General features: G+C 40.2%; 1 long non-coding RNA gene across 3 annotated transcripts in view; it reads right to left on the reverse strand.

Moving 5' to 3' along the window:
- Positions 1-20518, reverse strand: part of LOC140741752 (uncharacterized) — a 64726-nt gene that overhangs the window by 26441 nt on the left and 17767 nt on the right. Inside the window, exon 3 of one of the 3 annotated variants that reach the window (XR_012102124.1) lies at positions 14829-15598. This is a non-coding gene — a long non-coding RNA (uncharacterized lncRNA). Of the gene's footprint in view, positions 1-13879; positions 15599-20518 lie in introns of those variants that run through there. The other 2 variants (XR_012102125.1, XR_012102123.1) reach the window with 2 other exon arrangements.

Below are 20518 nucleotides of genomic sequence, written 5' to 3' on the forward strand. Positions count from 1 at the left end.
AGGTATAGTTCAGCATAAAGGGATGACGTTTCAGATGGAGATGAGGAGTAATTGCTTCTTTTCTTTCCACCAATGAGATGGAGAAGTGAATCTGTGAGTATGTTCTGTGCTGAGGTGGACAGATTTTGGTTTAGAGGGAGGTAAAGGGGTAAGGGGAAGAAATGCAAGGAGGTTGAGCTGTGGCCAAGTTCAAACCATATTTAAATTAAAACAGGAAAAGTTGGAACTCCTCAGTCTTCATCAGAACTCCTTATCAATTAAGGCTTTTTAAACAGAAATGATAACTTCATGTCTCTTTGTTGACATGCTGTTAACATGCAGCTTCCAGCATTTTCTGTTTTTATTTCAAAATTCCTGCATCTGCAGTTCTTTGATCAGCCGTTAACTTATCGGAGTTCAATTGGGCTTGAATAGGCAATGACCATCATTTCCTTACGTATAGAAAGTTGTCTGCATAATTCCGCAGAGCTGTTAATAAGCCTTCCTCCTTTTCCAGATTGGTTCCGAAATTCATTATACGCTCTCTTTTAAAGCTTCACTCTGTAAAATATTTTTATTCCCACTTATGCAAAGAAGGCTGTCTATAGAAACCAATCGGAGAGTTACTTATGCCCATATAAGGTGAAAGAGATGACTGTAGACTTCAGAAAGGGTGAGACAAGGGAACACAAACCAATTTTCATAGAGTATCAGAAGTGGAGAGAGTGAGCAATTTCAGGTTCCTGGGTGTCAAGACCTCTGAGGACCTAACCTGGTCCGAACATATCGGTGCAGCTATAAAGAAGGCAACACAGTAGCTATATTTCATTAGGAGCTTGAAGAGATCTGGTTTGTCACCTAAACACTCAAAAACTTCATGGAGAGCATTCTGACAGACTGTATCACTGTCTGGTATGGGGTTGTGATGCTACTGCACAGGACCAAAAGACACAACAGAAGGTTGTAAAATTAGTCAGCTCCATCTTGGGTTCTAGCCTCTGTAGTATCCAAGACATCATCAAGGAGTGGTGCATCAGAGAGGCGACGTCCATTATTAAGGACGTCCATCACCCCGGGCATGTCCTCTTCTCATTGTTACCATCAGGAAGGAGGTATAGAAGCCTGAAGGCACACACTCAGTGATTCAGGAACAGCTTCTTCCCCTCTTCCATATGATTCCTAAATGGACATTGAACACATAAACACTACTTCATTTTTAAAAAAATATATATTATTTCTGTTTTTGCACTATTTTAATCTACTTAATATATATGTGTATGTGTATATACAGTATATATGTGTGTGTGTGTTTACTGTAATTGATTTACATATTTTTTTCTTTCTATATGATCATGTATTGCATTGAACTGCTGGTTCTAAGATAACAAATTTCATGGCACATGTCAGTGGTAATAAACTGACATGATTATGATTATGATTATGATTTAGATTATGATTCTAAATACTCTTTGTCAGAACTACGGAAGTGAGCAAAACAAGTTAATTTGAGGTTGAATAAGAAGGTGGACGAGGGTTAGAGATAACAAAGGGAATATCTTAGGATGAGTCCACAGTTAAAATGGCTAATGACTATGACTCTTAAAAGATTATAGGAAAGCATCGTCTGGTTAGATTTGGGGTGTAATGACAGAATCTTTCTGGCAGATTTAAAAATACTATCTGAGAACGTTTTTAAACCCGAGAGATTCTCAGAAGCTGGAAAGGTTCTTCAGATGCAGAAACTTTTAAAAAGTTTATTTAGGACTGTGGGACATGAAGAACAATGTTAATACTTAATGCCTACCTAAAGGCCTATGAACCGTGCATTTGGCATTCACTCCCATAAGACTACAAGACATAGAAGCAGAATTAGGCTATTCAGCCCATCAATTCTGCTTCACTGTGGCTGATTTACTATCCCTATAACCCCATTCTCCTGCCTTCTCCCCATAACCTTTGACCCCTTACTAATCAAGAACCTATCATTCTCCGCTTTAAATGTACTCAGTGATTTGGCCTCCACAGCCATCTGTGTCAATGAATTCCACATATTCAACATCCATCACAATTACCTCCTCCTTGGGACCATGAGACAAAAAGTAACCTAATATTAAAAATAGAAGTTAAAAAACATCATAAAATCCCAATTTGCAGGTTAACATAACTTGTGCTTAAAATTCCACCACCTTTGGCAGCGTTTGCATTGATATTGAGGGAACGAAGCAGAGAACTCCAAGCACTGGCATTTGTCAACAACATTTCCTTTAAATAGTCATCACTTGTAACCACAGCTGGCAATTGGCCAGTTGGCAAGACAGGATCATTGAGAAATCTGAGTTTCACATTCACAGGGATGCCATTCATAACATGGCCTGGCTGAGTCGTAGTCTTCAATCCAAGTTCCACCATTTAGGTATTATATTCCTTTGTGGAGACTGCCACTGCTGTAAACATTGGCATTTGAGAATTCCAATTAATTTTTAAAACAATAATTTTCAAAGACAAAGATAAATTCATCTATTTCTAATGACGGATAAATCCACACAATTTCTGCATTTTATTTGTACCTTGTGCTAGGTGCGATCTATGTAATTGATTTGCACCCAGTAGTACAGTATAAACAACTAATTACATTTGATGCAGGAGGGCTGTAGCAGGTAATGCTATCCAGAAACACCTCTTACTTGTTGGGTGTTAACTGTTAATCCAAATGCTGGGATGGCTGTTGCAGCCTTGTCAACTACAGGTTTCAATTGAATCTTGTGAAGGAGCCAAATGGGGGACCAATTACTCAGGCCCGATTTCGTGTTAACGACATTCAGTGAAATTCAACCCCTTTGTATTCAACAGGAATGAGCCTCAGAAGGATAGCAGCGTACTTCCCTGAGCTGCAGCCTTGGGGTAGGTCATTCAGCTTATCAACTCTAAGTAACTGAATTGCCATCTCCAAATAGTCCATATGAGATTAATTGATTTTGTTTGTAACTGTATTTATTATTTTATAAATAAATTTTCAAAGATGAAACTATGAGCTGGCAGGTGTATGGGTTGGGCATTCTGGGTTGAGAAATTATTGTCACCTGACCTCTTCCCTTGCCCCTCTGTGATCTATTGGTTGCTCTTCTTCAGGATGCTGCTAGAGATTTGCTTTAATCCATGGAATGAAAATAAGTACAAATGCTATTTCACCAGATTTTACCAAAAAGAGGCCACTACATTCAGTTATGATAGATCAGTAGTTTTTAGCTTACTGGCCCCCGGGCCCACAGAACACATCCCCACTGACCCTTTGCCCCTTTCCTGCCATTACATAAAACTATAAAAACTTTGATTTACGATGCACAGTGATATGAATAGGAAATGTAAATTCAAAGCAGTGACAAACAATTGGAAAAATAATTCAAATTTCTTTATTTAAATACAGTTAAAACAGTTCTTGTGAACAATTTTAGAGCGTACATCAGTCTTCCAACTATTCACTACTTCAATGCTTTTTCACTTTCAGTGAGATGGATGGGCTTGGGGCAACGTTATCATCTTCTCAACATTAGGCTGAATGCCAGTCAGGAGTCTCAAATCTCCACGTTCAGTATTTTGCAGACTATTTTGTTGCTTTGAAAGATGTTAGGTGACCGCACTGAAACCATGCTAGAGTAAATATTGAAAAGGCAATGAAGAACATTTTGACCTTTTTCCACAGTGCAGGATAGCACTCAGCAATTTCTTTCAGCAGACAAAAGCCTCGATATGATTATTTTGAACCTTGGCTTAATTTTGTAGTGAGGTCAGTTCTTCCTTCATCGTGCCTGTTAATTTCTCATTGCGGGTGTTCAGGAATTGATTCATTACCCAGTCTGGAACTTGGATCAAGAGAAGATCCTGAAATCTCTCTGATATGTCTTTATGCAGCTTACCAAGGTGGCCACAGTATACTTGAAGATCATCAAAGGTCACGACGACCAATGGTTCACTTAAATAGGGTTAATTTGGACAAAATTTGGAGACAACTGATTTCACTTTGATAAGAGTTCCATAATTTCCTTGCAATCAAGGATTGATTTCATTAAACTTTGCAAATAATTCTGGCAAATAAGCAATGTCATGCCTAATATTCTTGAGTTGATTACCGAATGAAGCATTCACATCTTCAAATAATTTAATTACACAGTCTGAAAAAGAGCATAGAAACATCTCAGCAAGACACAGAAAATGGTGGAGGAACTCCGCGGACCAGGCAACATCTATGGAAAAGAGTACAGTTGACTTTTCAGGCTGAGACCCTTTAGCAGGGCTGGAGAAAAAAGGATGAGCAGTCAGGGTAAGAAGGTGGGTGGAGGGGAGGAAGAAACACAAGGTGAAAGGTGAAACTGGGAGGGGGAGGCATGAGGTAAAGAACTGGGAGGTTGATTGATGAAAGAGATCCATGGCTGGAGAAAGGGGAAATCTAATAGGAGAGGACAGAAGACCATAGAATTAAGAGAAAAGGGGAGGAGCACCAAAGGGAGGCAATGGGCAGGCAAGGAGATAAGGTGAGAGAACAAAAAGAGAATGGGGAAAAGAGAAGTGGGGTTGCATTACTGGAAGTTCAAAAAATCAAATTTCATGCCATCAGCTTGGAGGCTACCCAGACAGAATATAAGGTGTTTCTCCTCCAACCTCAGTGTGGCCTAATCATGACAGTAGAGGAGGTCATGGATGGACATGTCATAATGGGAATGGGAAGTGGAATTAAAATGGATGGCTACTGGGAGATCCTGATTTTTCTGGAGGAAGGAGCGTAGGTGCTTGTCGAAGTGGTCTCCCAGTCTACGTCAGGTCTACAAGAGGCCACACCAGGAGCACCGGATACAATGAAGTGTCGCCTCACCTGGAAGGACTGTTTGGGGCCCTGAATAGTAGTGAGGGAGGAGGTGTAGGGGCAGGTGTACCACTTGTTCCGCTTGCAAGGATGTGCCAGGAGGGAGAGTGCAAATTCAGATGCTACCGCCAAAATAAGCCTAGTATGGCAATAAAGCCTTTTGTTAGTGAGAAATACTTTGGATTCCTCTTCCATCTCCATCTGGTGGGAGGCCTTAGCTAAGTACACTTTTCTACAATGTATCCATCCATTGCAAATATATCTGCTATCATGGTCAGAGGATATTAGTTTACTTTCAGTACTGGGTTAATGTTGATCTTAAAATCATCACAGATCATGATAGATCCATTTGTCTTGGCCTCTGGGACCACTGGTGTTGCCCATGGGTTTCACTCAATTTTGGAAAGAATTCCTCCAGCCTCCATGCCATCTAGTTCATTGGCTACATTAACACAGATGGTATAAGCAACCAGACTGGCTTTGTAAAACTTGGGCGTAGCATTTTCATTAACACTATTTTACCCTTGATATATTTGAGTTTTCCAATGCCATCTTTGAACACTGCTGTAGGATCATCTAATACCTTTCATAATTTGTGTTCATTTGACTCTGTTGCAGGTGATGTGGCATGCAAATGGTGGATGGATCTCCAATCAAGTTGTAATTGTCTCAGCCAATCACGTTCCCACAATGATGACCCAATGAGGCTTGTTGGCCATTGAGTTTCACTGTTATGAATGACATTCCTACATGAGTTATCTTTTTTTCCATCATAGGTTCTTAGTTGGATATTTGCAGGCTTAGTTCAGAAAATCCATTCACTTCTGGTGTAAGCCATATTGCTTGTTTATTGTTAGTTTTCACATTGTAAATCATTATGTCACTCTCATCATCATTATCAAATTTTTCATCAAAAGCATTCAAATTAATAAGTTTAGACCATTCTCTGCCCTTTTTAAAAACTTGACGTCTCTGTCCTCTTGCGATGGAGCACATGCTGCACTGCTTTTGTTAAACTTAAATGCCTTGCGACACTGTAACAGGCAGGTAGTGGTCTCGGGTTCATTTGAAATGGCCTCACTGCCACTGTTATATTTTGTAACTCCAAACCATTAAACCAATTGAAAGGAAACATGGAGACAGGACTTAACGCATTTAACTTTGTTTTTTTTTTCTTCAGACAACATGTGCACATATGACATGGTGACGTGATTACGTATTCCATTCACGTACTTCTACATACAACGTGTAATGAATTATTTAAACAACAAAGAATGCTTAAACAATATATTTACAATGCCACTCAAATATTACTGAAATATTAAATCACGTCAATAAGGTCATCACATTTCTCATTTTCAAGCTCATTCCAAACTGTCTGGACAGACGTCAACAAAATCACACTGCGGTACTGATGAAACCTGCCGTAGCCAATCTAGATGCATTGTTCCCAAAGGACTGTATTGTTTCTCCCAGCCTCTTGCCTTAATCCTGATCTCAAACTAAACTCCCAGAGGCACAACATAATAAATGATCTATGCCTTTACCCTGGAAGTTACCAGCCACCGCAAAGGCCAGCATGCACTTGAGCAAATGAACAAGCACTCTGCAAGCATTTTATAGTCAGTTTGAGCAATCACTTTTTGCAAAAGAAAACATGAGATTCGGTAATAAATGAGATTGAGGCGAGCACAGTTAGCATGCATTTTGAGGACATAACTTGTAACCTCAGAAATGAATTAGCAGGGGTGAGAGGAAACATTCTGAGACTTGTACAATCTGATCACTTTTTTTTAAGTGAAGTGTTGGCTAGCCTTAATTTGGCAGACTTACGGAGGCTATTATTTTTTCACATTGGCTCCCACACCCTTTGCCACAACATTTAATCTCTCTGCTTTTCGCTGCCAAGCAGAGGGTCCAGTTCTACTGTGGAGAGAGAGCCTGAATCCTCAAGCACGACAAATATCCTTTGCTGAAGCAGTTCTTGCAAGGATTTTATGTAAGAATAGAGCCGTTCTCCATCATTGACCAGCCCCATTACACTTTGTTCCCAGCATATTTTTAAAGGACGGGTAGCTGTGGTGTGCAACATTTTAAACCACTTTCCCCTGAATTATTGCCCCACTGACAATAAGTCCCTGGAATAGACCTATAATGGGGTAAGCACTTTCTAAATTGGGGTTACAATCAGTTTAGGAATATCCCACAAAGCTGTCCTAGCATCGACAATGCCAGCCCTGCTGATCCAATAGGTAAAACTATCCTTTAATGTTGTGTTTGCTGCTAATTCCACCAGTAATTTTGCTTTGAACTAATCCATTCCTGCTTTGTTAAGATTATTGATTGGACAATAGGTAGACTATTTTATATTGATGTTGCTAGGGAAAATGAAAGTTTTATTATAACAACTTCAAAGTTCAATGTTCACTACCACCTGAAGGAGGAGTATGTGGGATGGTGGGGTGGGGAGGGGGATACTGCAATTTGGAACAGCCCAGTTATGCTGGATTCAAACCAAGCTCTAAACTCCTCAACTGGAAATGCATTTGATATTAATCCACACCCCTGATATAGTGTTGAGATAACTGTATTCTATATCTAGGTCATTAATAAAGGTTCTGAAGAAGTCCCAACATTCATCCCCAGTCAACAATGAGCATCATCAAGGTGACAAATTAATCATGAAAGGGAATGACAGAACAAAACATAGCCTCTGGTTAGTAAGTTGTGATGAATATTTGCTTCCTGGGTTAGGGGCCTCATGTTAGGCCAAGCTCAGCTTTCTAAAATAGGAGCTGCCATTTCTAAGATCAAATAATATAAGTTAAAATTTCCTACTACATAACTGTATTCAGTTTCTGGTTGTAAATGGGAGCCAGTTTTAAGTTTTTAAAATGGAAATGGAAAGCAGTAATCAGCATGAAGTTAAAAACACAGTTATGTAAACAAGCTCTGTCTATGGAGCAGACTGCTACCCCACAATACTTGGTTTATTGTTGCTCAAGAGGTGCCGTATAAGACAATGGGTTATTTAATATGACTTGTTTCAAAACAGACAAGCTGGCTGAGTTGCTTAGTTCAAGGACGCCTACAGACCAGATGGAAACAAACACTTAGCATATCACTTAGCATAACAGATCTATTAATAACTTTTGGGAGTTTTACATCCTGAGAGAAGTTAGTATTACAGTATTAATTGTGTGTACCTGAGGTCTGCGTCTCCAAGAAGCTTTTAGACTGTTTGTGTAAAAAGAACATCTGAGGAAATATCATATTTCTATGGAATCACCCAAGTGGCAGAAAAAGGGTATGAATGGAGAGAGCAGTTCAGGCTTATTAGAGAAAATCTGCAGATGCTGGAAATCCAACCAACACATACATAATGCTGGAGGAACTCAGCTGGCCAAGCAGCCTCTATGGAAAAGAATACAGTCAACGTTTCAGGTCGAAACCCTTCAGCAGGACTGAGACCCTAGTCACAGGCTTATTAGGAATGGATTTAGGACCATCATGAAACATGAAAGAAACAATGTGAGCTAGAATCCATTCCTCTAGCTTCAAAATGTGGCAGACGATTCGTTACTCTGCATCATTGATATATCATCTAAGTTTACAGCAATTGTCCTTGTGTTTTGGAAATCCTTTCTATTATAGAAATGCTTTGTAATTTGGAAATGTTTAATATAGAAATCTTCTGAGTTTTAAATGTGTTTAAAGAACGTTGTTTGGATTTAGATGTGTATCATTGAAATGAACTGTGTTTTAACTTCTCGCTGTGTTAAACTCGCTGTGGAGAATAGCAGGGAAGTGAACTAGTCTTTGAAGGATGGGTAGTCAAAGTATAACTTCCTTTTAGTGAAAGTAATTGCAGCAATTTATATCCAATAAGTCTAAGGTGTTGCAGTTTAGAACTTGGAGGTCAGCAAAGCCAAAACCATCACAAAGTACTTTTTTACGTAATTTTGATTTCCTCGACCAACATTTGATATTTAGCTTTCCTAGCCCAATGGACAGAGCATTTGTTTTAGATGCTCTGACAGTTTTAAAGGTGCTTTTCTGTTTGAGGGGTGGCATTGTGTCACAGCAGGCAGCATAGCTGACTTACAGCTCCAATGAGCAGACTGTGATCCTGATCTCCGGTGCTGTCTGTGTGGAGTTTGCACACTGCCTGTGACCACAAGGGCTTCTGCCAGATGTTCCAGATTCCTCATTCATCCCAAAAGTGCCTTGGTAGATTAGCTGCTTACTGTAAAGGGCATGCAAGAGAGAAACTAAATTTAAGTCTGCAGGAAAAATATGAAAAGGGGATGAAATGAGACTGCCAGGATTACTCTGTTGGAATCAGCATGGACCTGATGAACCCACGGCCTCCTTTTCTATCATAATGGAAAGATGTCATGAAATCTTTTTCCCACAGATGGTGGTGAGCATATGGAATGAGCTGCCAAAAGAGATGCTATAGACAGGTACAATGGTGTCATTTAAGAAACACTTGATGGGTATGTGGAGGGTTGGTACTCAGAGGGGATATGGTCCGAACACTGGAAATTGGGGCAAGTTGGGTGGATATTGTGGTTAGGATCACCTCATTGGGCCGAAGGGTCTGTATCTGTGCTGTATTGTTCTGTAACTTTAAGGTTAGAGACCTTCCTAATGCTCTATGCCCCTGAAGTCAGCATTCTCTTCACAAAGTGCTGCTTTCAGTTTTACTCTTGCTTACTGGCAGTGTGGGAAACTTTGCATCCCATACCGTCTCTCGCTGCCGCTGGCTCACCAAATGATCCCCGGTGTTTCTATGCAAATACAAAAGCCATCCGACAGCTTATCTTTACAGAGCATGCTCCCAGACACCCAGGCCGAGACTGAATTAGCGAGATAGCGAATTAAGTGTCTGTTTGAATGCATCTGGAAAACAACTCCCCACTTAGATAAAGGCAAATGGAAAAGTACAAATAAAACTACTTCCTAAGAATGCTTGCTGAGAAACTTATTTTCTTACCAGTAAGACTTTAAGAAATGTGATCAGCTTCAGGGATGCACCAAAAGCACCAAATTAACAAATGTCAAAATCACCCTCTTGTCAATAGTCATTAACTGAAGAAAACTATACCACTCTTTAAGTTAGAAATAGTATGGGCAGCAAAGTGATTTGTTTTGTGAGCAGAAAGCACCATGAAACATAACTATTATGTTTAAACTGATATCATAATCAGTTAAAAATATTCCTGTTGAAAAAAACACACACTTAAAACTGATACCCTTACAGTTGTTACGAGGTGTCAAATCCAATACCAAGGGATTTATACTGACAACATGAATATTGCTGAGTGACACTTTCACACATGCAGTGATAAAGTGTTTTGAAAATGAGATATGTGTACAAAATAAGTGCCAATATTTGAGCCACAATACCGCTGGAATAGAACACAACACAACCACAGTGCATTGCAACTAAAACATGAAAAATATGAAATGGGGAAAATCAGTTGCATTTTAATACCATTCCTGGCTCAAAGGGCTGGAAGGGCTTATTCCACACTTTTTAAAAATAATTTAAACATTAAAAAGAATATTGCTATTTTAAACTGTTAACATTTGGCAATACAACAATGTATCTAATACTAATGGTGTGGTATTTAAGTGGCCTTTAGTAAGAGATATGATTTAGATAGTCCAAAGCCCAATTAGCTCATAGAACAAACAAAATGTTATGTTATGATTGCACTGCTCCTGGGAAACGCTGTCTCATTCTGCCCTGCAGAGCTGATGTACGGTTAGAATGACAATAAAGTTTTTGAATCTTGAATCTTGAAATGCTGAAGGAATTCAGCAAATTCGGCTACATTGATGGAAAGGAATAACGAGGTAATACTTTGGACTGAGATCCAGCATATATGGAAAGGAGTAAAGAGTTAAAATTCTGGGCTGATGCCTGATGAAGGTTTCAGGCCCCAAACATCGAGTCTTTATTCCTTTCCATAGATATTACCTGACCTGCTGTGTTCCACCAGAATCTCGCATGTGTTACTCTGGATTTCCAGCATCTGTAGAATCTGTTGTGTTTATGATTAGCTCATAAAAGACTCATAAATAAAATTAATGAATGCTTTACCAAAGGAAATAAAACAGAATGGATGGGATTTTTAAAAAAAATTTTGATTAATTGGTATGTTTTTCATGATTAGTGTCAGGACTGCTAAATTTATCAATAAAACTATTCTCTGTTTAGGCACAGAGGTGCAATTTCAAAATGAGCACCTGAAACAAAAATTGTGATGCATGGGTAATTCAGAAAGAATGAAAATGAGTGCAGGTAATGGACGGTTTAATTACAAGTAGAAAATATATAAATACATACGGATTTACATTTCAGGCGTAAGACAAAAGAGATGAATCAAGAAGGAAGGGATCTCTGATACATAAGTCTTCAGAACCTTTCAAAAAAATCTGAGGTCTTAAGTTTTATAGATTAAAACCCTGGGGAGAAATTCCTGTAAAATACTCCCAATCTGTTTCCATAACCAGCAGGTGATGAAGATCCTCGAGAAACCAAATTATTTTTCTTGAGTTTCATTACAAAGTGACAGTGGGAGATCAGAATCAGGTTTATTGTTGAGATAACGCTATCAGCAATTCACAAAGATGGGTACAAAAGGACATTCCTAAAACTCTACTTGGTTAGGCCCTAATGGACAGTTGCAACAAGATCATTGTGAGGTCATTGAAGAGAATTTGCAACAGGGTACCAAATATGTCATACATTGGTTGCAAGAAGAGATTAGAAAAATGTTTATTTCAACGAAGAGAATGTTTCATGAAATTATGCAAAATCATGAGGAGCTATGATTGAGGGATAATTCATCAGCAAATTAGATACTTTCCAAATTATTTTATTTTTTTGGTATTGAAAATCATTGTGGAGTAAGCCATTCCGGCCCTTTGAGCCACACGTCCCAACAATCCTATGATTTAATCCTAGCCTAATCACGGGACAATTACAATACGCAATCAACCTATCAACTGGTACGTCTTTGGACTGTGGGAGAAAACTGGAGCACCTGGAGGAAACCCATGAGGGCACAGGGAGAATGAGCAAACTCCTCACAGGCAGCAGCAGGAATTACACCCGTGTTGCTGGTACAGTAAAGCATCGTGCTAACCACTACGCTACCATGCACCCCGGAGTTAAGCATCAGATCTTTAATAACTAGAGTGTTCCATATCAAAAAGAATGGAAGTAGAGGTTACAACGTTTATTTGTGAAGTTTCCTGTTAGCCATGTTTCCTCTAATTTGCACAGACCAAGCATTGCTCTGAGCAGAAAATGTTTATAGGGCCTGAAAGCTGTGTAGTACTTTAAATTAGCATTATATAAAAGGAAATCCCAACTGCAAGGCAACAGAGGCTATGTGCATGGGTACATTTCTGTTACTGTGCAGCCCTACACCCATGAAGCTTAGAGAGAACTGTGCCTCTTAGAAACAATGGCAGAGGTAGGATCCATATCACTATCACCATTATGTGCCGTGTCATATGATGTAGGCCATCGTGGTCTTGACCATGATTGTTCTTGGTAAATTTTTCTACATTAGTGGTTTGCCATTGCCTTCCCCTGGGCAGTGTCTTTTCAAGACAGCCGACCCTATCCAATATCATTATTAATTGCCTGCCTGGTGACAATGGTTGCATAACCAGGACTTGTAATATGCTCCAGCTGCTCATGCTGTCCATCTCCTGCTCCTGTGGCTTCACATGACCCTGATTTGGGGGGTGGGAGGGTCACTAAGCAGGTACTATCACTTTCCCGAGAGTGACTTGCAAGGCTAGTGGAGGGAAACAGCACCTTACACCTCCTTTGATAGAGATATATCTCCACCCCACCACCCTAGAGTCCGTAACAGCTGTCAGAAAGGAACCAGGAAAGTTACTACAAAAAATATGTGTTTGGGAGAACATTAGAGAGAAATGGCTAGTTCTTTTGAGTTGCTATGGTACAATGGGAAAATGAGGGCAGGAGTAGATGACTTTGCCACCTACCTCAATAAGATAAAGGCTGATCTGCTTTCCTGCTCACTCAGAGTAACAATACACCCCGATACTTTTGAGGTAATTGTCTACCTCTACCTTAATAACATTTCAAGACTGTGTTGACACTACCTTTTGAGGAAGAGCATTCCAATGGCTCATAACACAGAGAGGAAAAATATTAACTTCATCTCTGTTTTATATCTCAGCTTCGTCTCTGCCCCATACTTGCTTAATTATTGCCCATTGACATTTAGAGCAGCAATGCAGATCCTCCATCTCTGTCCGTATAGAAGAATTCTTCACTGCTGTTTCTGTAACAATTGTTTTTACACCAGTAAGGGTTGTTAGCCCTGAGTTGAACCTTCGAACCTGGAGGAACGGTGGACCACTCTTCTTCTGGCCCCTATCCTTTGACCTGTTTGGCCCGGGTGACTCTATCAGAGCCAAAGCTTAAGGCCCTGACTCTAGCCAACATAGCTCTCCAGGTCATTGAGGAACACAAGCGTCCAAACTGCTTTGACAAGGTTCTGGTCCTGCTGGATGATCCCATACTTCCCCTGCGCTAATTATTTTGTTTCTATTAGGTTCAAGAAAGAGAAACACGTTCTTACTAAGAGATGGGGCGGCATGGTAGCGTAGAGGTTAGCAGAATGCTTTACAGGACCATCAACCCGGATGTCAATTCCTGCCGCTGACTGTAAGGAATTTGTACATTTTCCCCGTGACTGCATTGATTTCCTCCAGGTCCTCTGGTTTCCTGGCACTGTTGAAAGATGTACCAGTTGGTAGGTTAATTGGCCATCATAAATTGTCCTGTGATTAGGCTAGGATTAAATCGGAGGATTGCTGGGCAGTGCAGCTTGAACGGCCAGAAGGGCCAATTCCGCCGGATGCTGTATGTCAATTAATTAATTAATTAAACTTTGTACACAAATCACCATTTAGCTTGAGGAAGGATTGAGAAATAAGCTGAGTTTGAAGATTTTGAAAAAAAATCATTTATGGTATATACTACTTTCACTCATTCCCAACTCATTAGAAAGATTCCAGCATCAAACTATCAATTTCCTCAATGATTTCACGATATTTAGAAGAATTACCACTTTTTGATTAACAAGAGTTCCTGACACCAGCTTTAAATTTATCAGAATGCAATATTTATCGAGAGTTTTACAATTGCGAAGCACAACAACACCTTTGCATGAGATTACCCGGCTACTTTAATAATATAAATCAGTTTATCTTAAATTGGCTAATTCCTTTATAAGAACAAAAGTCTCTGGAAAATCAACCATTTCATTATAGCTGTGACCCACGATGCCACAGATTAGCCTTGTGACACTTCACCACGTCTCCAGACATGAATAGCTCCTTTGTATCTAAATGACCCAACTGAGCATGTTATTTGAGAAAATCTCCTCCTCTGGATGTTGTTAATGAATCATTTACATTCTACTAAAAAATTCTTATTCACCCGTCATAGTGAAATACAGCGATTTAAAACTGCAGCACAAATTCAAAACTTGGTTAGTTTTATTTAAAATTCCTTTTATTTGTGAACAGCAGCAACTAATTCTGCATTTGTTGTCCATCCATTGTTGCCCACAAACAATGGGCCAGATAGGGCTCGCTCCAAACCATTGACTCCACTCCCCCTTTCCCTGGTACATCCAGCCCATCTACACCTTGGCTCATGGCTAATCAATTACATTCAGGGCACAGACTCTAATGTGTGCAGGTTAAGACAGCAGCCAATGCACAGCGACTTCCCAAACATAACAGAGCAAAGAATGATTGGTTATGTGGAACTGACTTAGAGAAGAATATCAGTAAAAACATCAGCTGAACATTGCCAGAGCATCTCACAAAATCCATAAGAACCTGCAGACAGGGTCTTGGTGTAATGTCCCCTCAGAAGGGTAGTGCCCCTTCTACATTGCGTTGTTGTAATCCCACCACTTACTCTTGTCTGCACTGCTCCAGAATATGCGAATCCTGCATCAGCATCCATAGCCAACTGAGGGCCCACCAACAGACAACCGCGTAGGAGAACATCATACTCGACTCAAGTGATCATGCTTATTATTGTAATCACGGAAGTTGCAACCGGAGATTTGTATCAACTAACACCTCTTTGTCAGTGGTGGAGTGCTAGCCATCAGCAAACCAGAAGCATCATCAATTGCATTTCTGTTACCGGAGACAATTCTCCTTTTGTTCATTTTTTTTCCAGTCCTACCATTGTCAACTCAAACGTCCATTTCTAACTTACTCCATTCTTAAGACATCAATCATTCTTTAATTTCTTTGTTTTAACTCCCATGTTTTCTTTTCAGCCAGTTTATGTCTTTTTCCACTTTCCACAAGCTAGACCATGTCCTTTTCCTTGCGACAGATGATAGGTTGACTCCCAGTGAATCTGCTGACGGCTACAATTTGACTTCTGCTTCTCGGAGTGCTCTGAGTTTCTGCCGTAGGCTTCTAAGCATCTTCTATGTGCCCTCGACAGGACTGTTATCCAATTACACGGCTGTTCAGTCTGATGTTACCATAAGTTTTAGGATGTCATCAAGATTAAACGGTGAGAGGATTTTCCTGAATGTGCAGCATTTTAAGCCTGTCAGCGTGGTGTCAGTTAACAGAAGATCCCTCCACTCCAGATCGTACAGGAATGTTGAACTGTTGTGCCCATTGACATATGGTCTCGTGAATGGCTACAAAGTTGAAACAGATCTGTATAAGGCGTTAAACACAGTTTTTCTCAGTGCCGAGGAACATGAATGGGATTAATATCATGTTGAACAAAAAGGTTTACAATAGGTATCTGCAAAGACAAACAATCTTAAATTGGAATCTCTTTCTCAGAATGGAAGACATATAATTTTAGAATGTAAAATTGATACAATATATAAACATGCAATGATGGTTGGTAAAGACACCATGGAGACTATTTTTAGAGTATCAGGTACAAAGACACTATTTCAAACTATGAAAAACTCTACAGGGGTGTTTCCCAACTTTTTTTTAGCACAGCACCCCACCAAAGCACCTTCATACTTGCCAATGTCCCTCTTAAACACAATATACTTTCTGGCGGCCCCATAGTCTACCATATGCTAATATGAGAAAAATGATTCTGCTTTAAACATATTTGTCTTTAAACCTAGCTTACACAGTACCTGTGCACTCTACACCAGCTTCCATATCAATGTAATCCTTGAGCTTGATGGTTTTTAGCAAGAGTTGAAATACCTGGTTCAAGTTGTGACAGCAAAAGCCTTCAGTCCTCATGCGTGACAATGTTCAAGCGGTTTCTGCTTTTGTGAGTGTGTGGTTCACTGTGCTGGAGTCTCTTTCAACAAGGTAGGAGGATGGAAGTGAAATGAAGAGCAGTTTGGCTCTTCTCCAAAGACCAGGAAACTTCGTATGACAATGTAACCACACACCACAAAGCCAACATTTGGGAAAAGCATTTTTGCTTCTTTATCATTCTGAATTTCAATAACTTTTTCCTGCAAGCTCTCTTTCTGTTCTTCCACCCTACAAGGAAATAGGTTAATTACCCAGTCTGGAATTTCCAGATTGAATCAATTCTGAAAACCCTCCTTCCATGATTGCAGGTGTAAGCAGTACTCTTGCAAATCATCATCTGTGAAAGGAAGTGCCATAGTTTCCATGCAGGGAAACTGTGAGAACATTCTTCTCCCAATGTTTTGCTTCTATATTTCCAAATTTCAGATAAAAGTGGACACTGCATTTTTCGCCTGGACTAAATTGAAATTCTCAGCCTGCAACGTCATACTTAGAATGTTCATTTTGTAATACAGATTGGCTAAGTATGCCACGTCTCCACGTAGAGTTCAATCTTGTTTCCCAAGCTTATCGACTTTGAGCAAAAATTCAACCAATGTCAAAAAGATCAAAGAAACATTTTAAGCAGCAGCCTTTTGACAGCCAACGCACTTCAGTGTGAAGAAGCAAGTGTTCCAACTCTTCTTTCTCATCTTGGCATAACTGGCGAAAGATTCTGCTATTTAATGGATGAGTTTTAATTTTACTGATAGCAGATATTACAAGAGTCAACCTTGCAAAAAGTCGCTGGCTGAGGTTTTTGGCTGTGAGACATTGACAACAAATTACACAATGGAGCGTAAACAGACTTGAAATTTCTTTTTTCTTAATTGCCACTAAACCATCATGGCAACCTGTCATTATGGTGCTCCACCTGTTGGATAAGAAATCATGTTCCTAATCAGCATTCTTTTATCATCAATATACATCTTGAGCTAGATTGATTCTCCGTTGGTATTTGCTTTAAACATTTTGCGAAAGAGAGTCTCTTCATAAACTTTTCCATTTTTGATCAACCATACTTATGCCATCAGCAAAGCCTTGTTTTTTTGCATAGTTGACTCATCCATTTGTATCCCAAATTTTGTTTTTTGGTAGCTCTGTGCATAGCTGATACTCAGTGCCTTCACTCATTTCATCAATACAACCGGCTACAGAGTTATAACTCAGAGGGTTTGATTTTAACATACTGGGATCCATATTGAGAACAGTGGTGAGCATTTCTGATACAGCAGGCATTATTAATCACTCACCAATTGTATGACATTTTTCACACTCTGCTATCATTTTGGAAATGTTATAAGAAACAGTGAAACACTATCAAGTTCATTTTTTAGCTTTTTTGGCAAAGTACTTGAGTGCCCAATGCTGTCAAATGCTTCCTTCATCTTCTGGAATTGAGTAATACCATAAGTAACCTTTTCAGGGTGTCTCTTACAGAAGTGTTTCTGCAAACTTGATGGTTTCATGGCTTCATTACACAGGACAGTATTACAAATAAGACACTTGGGCTGTCGCTGATCTGACGGAAACAGAGTAAAACCATACTCCTGGTATGTAACATTGTATTGACACACTTTCTGTAGTTTCTGTTTCTTAGCAGGATTAGAATACAAGACTTCACTGTCTTCAGACTCATAGAGATTGCGCCATACATATTTATCCATCATTAATGGGCTAAATTAAAATAAAAAAATTAACACAAACTGGGAATGCCTATGGGATATTGATGACAGCGGTGAGTTGACATGGATGGGAAGATGGTAGCGCACACAAAGGTACAGTGAGGCGAAGATGAAGATGATCACAACAATGAAAATTACGTTGACAAGGACTCAGACTGGAATCTGAATGTTAGTCAGGATAGAGCTGGTGTTTGGCAAGCTACCTTTATACTGTTCCAGTTAGTGCAATTGACCAATCATGTAAGGACTTATAATCCCCAAAGATGGTTCTTGACCACACATATAAAGCCAAGGTCACTTTGAACATCTCAAGAGGAATCCTTGAGGTCAGCAAGTTCACTGATTGGCTCCATTTCACCATTTCGTTCCGGTCAGCGCTGTATCGTTACACGACCTGTTTTCCATAGATCTGCAGAGAGGTTGAGAGGGTGTATCTGACCTGCCAGCTGTTAAATTGCATGAACTTGTTCTGTTCCACAAGTCAAGGGGAACTGTTGGGCACCCTGCTGCTAACTTATGCAATGCCAATAATGTCCGTTTGGTTAGTAAGGTCGGACGAGATCGTTGAATCTCAGACACATTGTGACAATGAGTGCTCACTGCCTGCAGAGTTATGCTTCTTCTTGTGTTCCAGGGTCTCATCCTTTTACTTGGACGTGCCCGCTCTACTAACAGTCGGTTTGGTCTCGTGCCTCAAGTTAGGCTGGCGTTTCCCACCCTCCCCCAAGTATCTTGAATGCTCCCTGATGACTTCTATTTCCCCTAAAGCCTCCTTAGGACACATACTGTCCCCGTTGGGAATCACTGGCCTACACTGTCTCTGGATCCTCTATATTATGATACACTATGGTAAATTTAAGCTCTCCAACTGTTAAAAAGTAGTACACGATGCCACTGGACATGCTTCAGGGAGCTCTAAGAAACTACACCGCAATACTGAGGGCAGAAGTGATCATTAAGTGTAGAATTAATTGCCAAAACTACACCTTGATCATAATTTTCAAATTAAAAGAGTGAATTTGTTGAACAGAATAGCAATCAGGGATAGCAGGCTTTAGTTAGGCATTTGACAAAGTTCCCCATAGGAGATATGTCAGGAAGGTTCAGTCGCGCAGCATTCAAGATGAGGCAGTAAATAGTGGGAGAAGCCAGAGAGTGGTAGTAGAGGGCTGCCTCTCTGACTGGAGGTTACGCTGCAGGGATCAGTGCTGGGTCCATTGTTATTTGTCATCTATGTTAACAATCTAGATGATAATGTGGCTAACTGGATCAGCAAATTTTGCGGATGACGCCATGATTAGGGGTGTAGTGGACAGCGAGGAAGGCTATCGTGGCTTGCAGAGGGAACTGGACCAGCTGGAGAAATGGGCTGAAAAATGGCATCTGGAGTTTAATGCCGACAAGTGCAAGGTGTTGCCCTTCAGTAGGACCGACCAGGGAAGGTCTTACACGGTGAATGCTGGGGCATTGGGGAGAGCTGCAGAGCAGAGGGGCTATTGAAACTGGTGCTGCAGGTAGGTAGGGTTGTAAAGAAAGCTTTGGGCACATTGGTCTTCATAAATCAAAGTGCTGAGTACGGGAGAAGGTACTATGATGAAGTTGTATAAGACATTGCTGAGGTCTTATTTGGAGAATTGTGTGCAGTTTTGGTGACCAACCAAAATGAAAGATGTAAATAAGGTTGAAAGAATACAGAGAAAATTTACAAAGATGTGCCATGTCTAGAGGACTGGAATTATAAGGAAAGCTGGAATAGGTCAGGACGTTATGCCTTGAAATGTAGAAGATTGAAAGGAGATTTGATAGAGGTATATAAAACTGTGAGGGGTATAGATGCTGTAGGGGAAATGCAAGCAGACTTTTTTCACTGAGATTGTGTGGGACTACAACTAGAGGTCATGCATTAAGGGTGAAAGCAGAAAAGTTTAAGGGGACAAGAGGGGAAACTTCTTCACTCAGAGTGTCAAGTGTAGAACAAGCTGCCAATGCAAGTGGTACATGCAAGCTTTATCTCAACGTGTAAGTGAAGTTTGGATAGGTACATGGATGGTAGGGGTATAGAAGGCTATGGTTTGGGTGTGGGTTGATGGAAGTAAGTAGTCTAAATGGTTCGGCATGGACTGGGAGGACTGAAGGGCCTGTTTTTGTGCTGTACTTTTTTATGACTCTATGACTGTGTGGCTCCAAGTTCTATCCAGGAGAAGAATTGGATAGTGTTTGGCAATTTGCATCATTTTAGCAGATTTGAAGAAAAGCTCTTGACTAGCTGGGAGGAAATTATCTTCTGTACTGTGGCCAGTGCAAGGATTAGGGGCACTTTCAGCCTTGTTTTACCCATGGTTATCAATAAAGATTTTGACAGCCCTTATTGGATTTTTTAGAATCTCATGCCAGGGCCTGAAGGCTTCTTTGCACCAAACACTGCAAGCTCACACAAGCCTTATAGTTCCCAAGAAAATGCCAAATCTTGCCTGGTGAGGGCCCTTAATGATGGATAACGCCTTCGAGAGCCACCTGCTTTGGCAGCTGTTCTCAATGGTGGTGAGGCTAGTGCTCATGATGTCTGAATAGTCCATGCACACCACCTTATTATTCCTCTTTTGGTGGGGTGGAGATA

This window comes from Hemitrygon akajei, chromosome 19, assembly GCF_048418815.1.
Source record: "Hemitrygon akajei chromosome 19, sHemAka1.3, whole genome shotgun sequence".
Lineage (NCBI taxonomy): Eukaryota > Metazoa > Chordata > Chondrichthyes > Myliobatiformes > Dasyatidae > Hemitrygon > Hemitrygon akajei.